The sequence below is a fragment of the Theropithecus gelada genome, chromosome 4 (assembly GCF_003255815.1).
Source record: "Theropithecus gelada isolate Dixy chromosome 4, Tgel_1.0, whole genome shotgun sequence".
Taxonomy (NCBI): Eukaryota; Metazoa; Chordata; class Mammalia; order Primates; family Cercopithecidae; genus Theropithecus; species Theropithecus gelada.
The window spans coordinates 41,477,083-41,486,343 of NC_037671.1; positions in this window are offsets into that span (position 1 = coordinate 41,477,083).

Genomic DNA, 9,261 nt, shown 5'->3' on the forward strand with positions numbered 1-9,261 from the left:
CAGGTGGGGATAACTAAAAAAGAGTGCATGAAAGAATGTTGTCCAAGTTGGCACTAGAGTTGGGGAGTTTTAAGAGGTTTAGAAGCCTGGCCGTCAATACCCACAATAGTTTTGGAGGCAAGAAAAGAAGGTAATGTGGAGTGGATAGCCTTTGAAAATAAGGTAATATGGAGTGGATAACCTCCATATTGATTAAGAAGGGGACTGACTTACCCTCCACTGTAAGAGTAACCCAAAGCATCTGTGATGGTCCTGTAGGCTCCCGAGGCAATCTGGCAGTGTCAGTCTTCAGCTGCTAAGCCAAGAAAATCTGGGAAGGAATCAGTCAGAGAGCCTTGGGCCAGAGTTCCAGGAGCTCTGGGAGTGGCTGCTGGGTTGGACAGTCCGATTTCCAGTCCTGCACAGATGGGACATGGCTTAGGAGGAATCATGGGCTGTGGGCATTCCTTGGTCCAGTGGCCAGATTTCCGGCACTTGAAGCAAGATCCTGGGGTAGGCAGTCCTGGAGGAATGCCTGGCCACTGTGGTTCAGGCGTTTGGAAGTTCTTGTGTGCTGGAGATGTGGTTGGGGTTTGTCTCACAGTGGAGGCAAGGAATTGCAACTCAGAAATACGCTGCTACTTGACTGCCTCTACTCTATTATTATACACCTTGATGGCGAGGTTAATTAAGTCCTGTTGTGGGGTTTGAGGGCTGGAATCTAATTTTTGGAGCTTTTTCTAATGTTGGGAGTGGGTTGGGTAATAAAATGCATGTTGAGAATAAGACGGCCTTCTGGCCCTTCTGGGTCTAGGGTGGTAAAACATCTAAGGGTTGTTGCCAAATGGGTCATGAGCTGGGTTGAGTTTTTATATTTGATGAAAAAGAGCCTAAACACTAACTGATTTGTGAGAGATTGGATAAAGAAAAAGGAGCACTAACCTTGGCTATGCCTTCAGCTCCAGCCACCTCTTTAAGAGGAAATTGTTGGGCAGGTGGGGGAGGGCTAGTTGAGGAAAGAAACTGTAAGCCAGATTGGGTATGAGGAGGGGATGATAAAAGGATTATAGGGTGGGGGAGCGGAGGCTCAGGAAGAATTGGGACCTGGCTCAGCCTGGTGAGGGGCAGCCTGGGGAGGAGGGGAGAGGTCAGATGAGTCCGTAGAAAAGGAGGATTCAAAGGACTCAGTTTGGGGTGGAGACTGAAGGAATGGACAGGAGAGAAAGAAGAAAGATTTGGGACGAGTCGCATTGGGAGCAGAGACTAGGGAGGGTCCAATGTGTAATGTCAGGCACTTCAGACCTTTTGCCTGTTTTTCGATAAAAATTATCCAGATCTTGTAGGATAGACAAAAGTGCCATTCTCTGGCCACTTGGAACTACTGTCAAGTTTGTATTGGGGCCAAGCGGTATTGCAGAAGAAAATAAGGCATTTAAGTTTTAGGTCAGGTGTGAGTTGAAGAGGTTTTAAGTTCTTGAGAACACAGGCTAAGGGAGAAGAAGGAGGAATGGAGGGCGGAAGCTTGCCCATAGTGAAGGAGGTAAGTTTAAAGAGAAAGGTAGAGACATGGAGAAGAGGGTGGTAAGCAGCCCTGGGCTGCAATGTGGGTGAGCAGCCAAAGCAGGCATCCCCGCAATTGACTTGTCACCAAGGGAATGTGGGTGAATGACCAAGGCAGGTGTCCCCGTGGTGATCAGACACCAATGGAGTGTGGATGAATAATCAGGCAGGTGTCCCCACAGTGATTAAACACCAAGGGAAAACTGTGTTTCCAAGTCCGTGACTGGCACCGGAGTTTTGGGTCCATGGATAAAAATGAGTCTCCTTTGTCTCTACTAGAAAGGAAAAGAACTGGAATTGGAAGGACAGGGAGATTGAAGGGTAGCAAGACAGGGAGATTGAAGGGTAGCAAGAGAGGCTGGAGAAGAGAGTCAAAAGACTTCTTACCCAAATTGAAATTCATGAGATGTTCCTTGGGCTGGTTGGTCTGAGGACCCGAGGTCATAGGTAGATCTAGTCACAGAACTGAGGGCGAGGACAGGGGACCAGTCTCCCTAAGGAGTCCTCCTGTCCTGGGTTTCAGCACCAAATGTCATGCACGTCCGTGTGAAGAGACCACCAAACAGCCTTTGTGTGAGCAACAAGGCTGTTTATTTCACCTGGGTGCAGGCGGGCTGAGTCTGAAAGGAGAGTTAGCAAAGGGAGATAGGGGTGGGGCCGTTTTATAGGATTTGGGTGGGTAGTGGAAAATTACAGTCACAGGGGGTTGTTCTCTTATGGGCAGGGGTGGGGGTCACAAGGTGCTCAATGGGGGAGGTTCTGAGCCAGGAGAAGGAATTTCACAAGGTTAATTGCTCAGTTATGGTAGGGCAGAACAAATCACAATGGTGGAATGTCATCAGGTCAGGAACCAGCTATTTTCACTTCTTTTGTGATCCTTCGCTTGCTTCAGGCCATGTGGATGTATACGTGCAGGTCACTGGGGATATGATGGCTTAGCTTGGGCTCAGAGGCCTGACAAGTGTAACTGTGTGGAAAGGGTGCCATAGTATAAATACTTGCTGTGGCTCCACAACCACCTAAATCAGTTTTACTCATCTGTAAAATGAACCAGTTAGACTTACTGCTCTCGAGAGACTTAAGCTGACTGAAGAAGAGTTTGATTAAATCCATTTTATTGTTCTAAAACAGTGTTTCCCATCCTCAGCATGAATAACATTTTGGGTCAGATAATTCCTTGTCTGGGGACTGTAAAGTATATTGTTGGATATTTAGAAGGGCCCATAGTCTCTACCTATTATATTCCAGGAGAATTTACTCGCTGACTTGTAACAGCAAAGACTATTTTCAGATATCAACAAGTGTTCCTCAGGGCGCAAAACTGCCCCTGGTTGAGAGCCACCTTCAATAGCTTCTCATTGCCTACAAAAATGCACTCATTTAGTGATTGTTAAATATTATTTATTGAGTACTTACTGGGACAAAATATAGCTAAGACTCAGTCTCTGCTTCAAGGAATTCATATTCTAAGGAGGAGAACACACATAATTATAATCTAATGTGGCACATATAATGAGTAAGAGAGATGCAGAGGAAAAAAGGGAGAAAATCATTGAGGGTGAAGATAGAGGGAGCTCAGAAATCTTACTGGAGAAATTAGTGATGAAATGGGACATTGAAAGATCAGTAGAAATTAGCCAGGGATTCTCAGCTGAGGGGCCAGCATGAGAAAAAGCAGAGCGATGAGAATAACGACCCACAGCCACAAAGCTCTTTGAACCGGGGAGTGGTGAGAATGAATCCTCCCAGGGACAAAGAGACCACTTCCATCCCCCAAAACTCAGCTATGTATGATCTCTTTTAACATCCCATTCTGGGAAAGCAGTTCAGAACCCTAAAGAGTTCCCAGCCAGTGTTACTGCTGAGTCCATAACGGAGCCACACGGTCATGGAGCTCTCCAGGGTACTGAACTGTGTCCCTCTGAATCCCCTTTACTCAGTAGCTTTCCACCTGGGCACCTGCCTAGGACCCTGCCCTTCCTACTTATGCTTGCTGCTCTTGGTTGATGTCATATAGTAGAAAGAGCATAGGTTTACCAATCTAAATGACCCTAACTAGGGGAGAATCAAATAAATGATCAATTATTTTTATAAATTATAAATTGTGGTGGATTCCTATGAAAGAATATTACACAATGTTTTGGTGGCCTTATAGTTGTTTTTTAAAAGTTTATTTGAAACTTTATATATTTCTGTGATACCTATAATAAGCATACATTTCTTAGAAAAAATACTATTTAAAATAATAATAAAGAGTTTTGGAATCAAATAGACTGGGATGAGAATTCTAATTCTGCCACTTAATAGCTGTCTGAACTTGAGTCAGTTAATTTAATCTCTCTGGCCATTGTTTACTCAACTTCAAAATGACTGGAAAAGAGACAGACCTTCAATAATTCCCCAATGCCTACCATGCAGTCAGCTGTGGATATTGACCAGCTCAAGTACATGCATCTACTTCTGTGTTGCTAAGTAAGGGATAAACTCAGCAAATTCTTGTTTGTTATTACTTACTTCATCATTTGGATGCCCAATTTTCTACTACAGGCAAGGCAAGTCTGATGTATAATGAGGCAGAAACAAGCCTTTTAGGCACAGACTGACAGTGCCCTTCCCACCTCCCATTCTTGGGCCCTTCATTAGGTATAGTTGCTGTGGAATAGAACTGACTCTGAATTATAATGCCCATGTCGTTTCCATACTTGGCTCCCAGTGAATTAGCATCTAGACCCTTACCCTCATGGCTAGATACTGTAAGACTGTTCCCTGGGTAACTGACCATCTGGAGAATAAATGCGTAAAGATATTGGGTGTTCTCCCAACAAGCAGCCCAGCCAGATGACCCTTCTTTGAAGCTAAGTTGACAGGCCTCACCCACTTGCTGAGAATTTCCTATTCGTTTTTTTTTTTTTCCCCCAGCTCTTTATTCATTATCATGAGCATACAGTCAAGTTTTACATCTAAGGAAAAGCTCAAACATGGAAGAAAAAACAATTTGGCAGAAACAAAAACTATGCAGGAAAATTTTATTTCCCAAATAAATTTTATAATCAACATTCATTGAGAAGTAAAAGAACTTCCATGAAACAAGAACAGGATGCTATAAAAAAGGAATATTTAAGGAGACTACAAAGCTCTCAAAAATTAAAAAAAAAAGATAAGGAAAATGAAAAACCCTGAGAAGGAAGAAATACTGAAGAAATCTCACCTCATTTCCATCTCCCTCCCCATAAAGAGTAAAAATATATAGAAAAAAACTAAAAGGAAACAGATGAAACAGAATAGAAGACCAGTTACGAAGGTTCAATACTGCAATAATAGAAGTTCTAAAAAGAGAGAACAGAGAAAATGGGGAAGGGAAGACCCACTCATGACCTTGTCTACCTATTTCTCCAGGAGAGACTCTTGTAAACTCTTGGGGAAGATGAAAACAGATTACCCAGACACTCTGTTCAGCGTATCTCTTTCCTGGGCACCTTTATCAAATAGGCAACACTACCCTTTAATTCTCAACTAGATTTGTGCTTCTACTTGATATACATTATTATGGAATATATACCTAGGTGGGAAAACTATAACGAAAATCAAGATGGGGCCAAGTGTGGTGGCTAATGCCTGTAATTCCAATACTTTGGGAAGGTGAGGTGGGAGGATTACTTGGGCAGCCCAGGAGTTTGAGACTAGCCTGGGCAACATACTTTATAGAGACCTGATCTCTATAAATTTTTTTAAAAAAATTATCTGGGTGTGGTGGTGTGCACCTGTAGTCCCAGCTACTTGGGAGGCTGAGGTGAGAGGATCAATTGAGCCTGGGAGGTCATGCCACTGCCCTCTGGCCTGGGCAATGGAGAGAGACCCTGTGTCAACAACAAGAAAAAATAAACGAGATAAAGATAAGCACAAAAATCAAGACAGTGGTTACCTCTGGGGAGGAAGCTGGAGATTTTATTTAGAGAGGGGCATTTGGAGGACTTCTAAGGTTAGTGTTCCAAGGTTAGTGTTCACTTTCTTAACTTTTGTGGTAAATATATAGATACTAAACGTACTATATTTTAAACTCTACATATATCTCAAATACTCTTTTATACATATGATACACTTCACAATACAAACTTCCATACCAAGAAGACACCAAGCAAATCTACTTTGTGAAGTAATAAGATTGTATGTTCCCATGAACTGTGTAGTCCTTGAACAGAGGGAAATAGGAAAGGGGGTGCAAGGGCTCTCCCTCTTCTAGAGGTCTAATCAGGGGTGGCAGGAATCACAATAAGATACCCAATCAGCAGCACAATGCTGATTTTCAGACCAGTTTAATAGATACATTTTACAGTGGTTAGAATCCTATTGTAACAGCTTGGAGTCCATGAAAAACAGCTGTGCTGAGACCGCCAGTTAAAAACCATCCCCTAAGCTGTCAGTGAGAGGGTAGGTGGCTGGGTATTCTTTCTTTGCCCACTCTGATCCATTCTCCGCCCTTTTCACCTTGCTCTCTGCCCCAGGGGCTGACTTCTACACACACCACCCACGGTCTTCTGTTCTTTGGCTTTTATCTGGGTTTTGCCAATGGGAGGCACTGGCAGGAAATCAGAGGTCAGGAGGAAAGAGAAGTGAAAGGTATATCCTCCCCTCTGCCTCCCTGCCTCTCCATCCCTTGCTGGTTCTCTTAACCCCACACAGCCCCCCATAAATAGTCCCTTATTAAATTATCTTCAGTTAAACCCTTTTCATTATGTCTTTCATATCTTGCCAGGACCCTGGCTGCTACATTATTTTAGTAGTTATGTGTCCCTGCCCAGTGATCCCTTTTATGTTAATGTGGATTTTGAGGTCCAAACTAGTCTTCAGAAGTCCAAATAAGTAGCTCTACTGGCATGGCATTACAGGCAGTATTCCAGAGATGTTCTCATGTCTGCTCTCAAATAGGACTGTGCAGTTGTGTTGTCTCCACAAGCAGCCTTATCCAAGGGAAGATATGCATCTAAAAATATCTCCCTCCAATGGGTGTCTGCAGCTCTGGCTTTTTCTGGAAAGGGTACACATTGGTTTAATACTCAATGAATTATACTGCTAGCTAAGGATGGAAAGGTCTGGGAGGATTTGCCTCTGGCTTATGGAATTTGAATTCTGTCCCTGTCTCCACCCAGGAGACAGGGATGCACAGTTCTCAGCAGCATCCTTGCTGGTTTCTTTAAGAGATGACCTTTTTGGTTTCCTATCATGGAATGAGTCAGATGCTAACCCACTCTTAGCATCTCTCACCAACTTCCTGTTGCCCTTCCCTTCTGAAGATCAAAGCTTACTTCAGGAGAACCTCCAGAGGGAAAAATAGCCAACGGAACCCCAGGCCCAGGCAGGAAAAGCAAGTAAACAAGTGATTGACGCACTTTGTACACAGGCTCTGAGGGAGGGGGGTGAGTGTGAGGAGGGGAAGTTGAGGAAGCTGTCCAGGATGGGGCGGAGTCCTGGAGGGCTCAAATAACAGTTCATTGTTCCTCAGGGCTCCTAGGGAATAAGGGAGGCCTCCAGCAAAACAAACGTGCCAGGAGGACAGGCTATTTGTGTTGATAAACACAAAAAGAAGGGAAGTGACTAGCTGGAGGGAGGGTGCCTTTGAATGGAATGTGCCTTATTCTGGGAATCTGTATACTTGGCTCCTCGGGGACATGGGAGGAAGAGGGAGAAGGCGCTGGGACAAAAGGAGGCAGCATTGAGTACCGTTAAACATGCAGGACCGAGAGGTGGGCAGAGCTGGGTTGAAATCCTGGGCCCTCGCTTTCCTACCTCTGTAACTTGGACCTACTGTTTGATTTCTCCAGGCCTCGGTTTTATTATCTGGAAATGGGAATGGTCCTTTCTCACCCATAGGTTTCCTTGAAGACTTAATAAGACAATGTACTTTAGGTGTCTGACACATGGAAATTTCTCCAAAAAAAAAAAAATGTTTATTCTTGTTGTTAGAAAGATGTCGTACCAGTGTGGGAGGAAGCAGTGTGCTGTGGTGAGGCAGTACTGCGTTGTCAAGCTCCTAGGTTGAGTGAAGGCTCTGCCCCCAGCCATTGCGGGCGCCCCAGCAGGTACTCATCTCATCTCAGCTTGTCTCCGGAGCTGAGGGTGCCTCCCTAGAATGATGGTGCTGAACAAGCGGATCTCCAGGGCTCCTTTTAGTGCCTAAAGTCTGGGTTCCAATGAACTATAGCCAAAGCGTGACTAGGAAATTGTCTGATTTAAAACAAAAATAATGCAGAGACAGCCAAGTGAGGTTTGTGCCCATTAGAGTGCTCTCTTTGGAAACTTTACTCTTATGATAGTGATGCTGCCGTTTCTTAAAACATATTCAGAATGGTTTAGAATTATCTGCAGAGCCAGTTCTGGGACCAAATAAGACAATCATCTCATCACTTTAGAGGAAACAAATCTTCTTTCTTTTTGTTTATTTTTATTTTTTATTTTTACCAAAAAAAGGTTCTCATTCCCTTAAGGTAAGTTAGATTCCAGTTTCAGTTTTGCGAACTACTGGAGGATTGTAACTTCATCTCTTTTATCCTGAACTTCCACCTCTAGAAATTGGGAATAATAATATCCACCTTCCACCTCAGTGCGTGGCCACAGACAAGACAAGGACGTGGACAGCAGTACCAAGATGCTGGGCTCAGGGTAGGCGGTAAAACACATGCATATGGACCGGGCGCGGTGGCTCATGCCTGTAATCCCAGCACTATGGGAGGCCAAGGCGGGCGGATCACGAAGTCAAGAGATGGAGACCATCCTGGCCAACATGGTGAAACCCCATCTCTACTAAAAATACAAAAATTAGCTGGGCATGGTGCTGCATGCCTGTAGCCCAGCTACTCAGGAGGCTGAGGCAGGAGAATTGCTTGAACTCAGGAGGTGGAGGTTACAGTGAGCCGAGATCGCGCCACTGCACTCCAGTTTGGCGACAGAGTGAGATTCCGTCTCAAAAAAAAAAAAAAAAAATGCATATGTGCGTACACACAGACAGACAAACCTTTATCCTTTCTTTCTGTCCCCATCCCAATTAGCTGTTTTACCACTTTATCTGCAGAATAAATTCACAGCCCACTAAACTATCAGGCTCCAAATAATTTTCATTCATTTTGAAAAATCGAATATACTTTCAGAGGAAAAGATTTGCCACCATGAAGGATATTCAAAGGGATGTGCCCAGACTCTAAAGATATCTATTTACACCATTTATATGTGTGTGTGTGTTTGTGTACGGTTGGTATTTAGTAAAATCCTTAGCCCTTCTGAGTCCCGCAGACAGATCCACAGCTGGTGCCGTGATGCTGAACCAAGATTCAGGATGATGGATGGGGGCAGGGAAAGATTGAGGGCCAGGAGGCACTTTGGAGCCAGCCAGACCTGGCCCCCAGGCTCAGGGAAACCCACTTTGGCTAGGTGACCTCCTTCAGTCACATCATCCTTTGAAGTCTCGGTTTATTCATCAGGAAAATGAGGACAATAACATAAGTCTCATAAAGTTATGAGAATCGTTAAGTGCTAACTTTATAAACAAGCAAAGAAGAGGCACCAGTGGGTGGGAATGTTAATTCTAATTAAGGCATAAGGCATCAACATACTTGCATGATATCTTATGTAGCATGAAAAGATGGAGTCAGAGGAAAAAACAGACACGCAGGCTTAACTCTGTCCCAGCACAGCATCTAGAAAGAAAGCAGCTCTCTCCTATAACGTCCA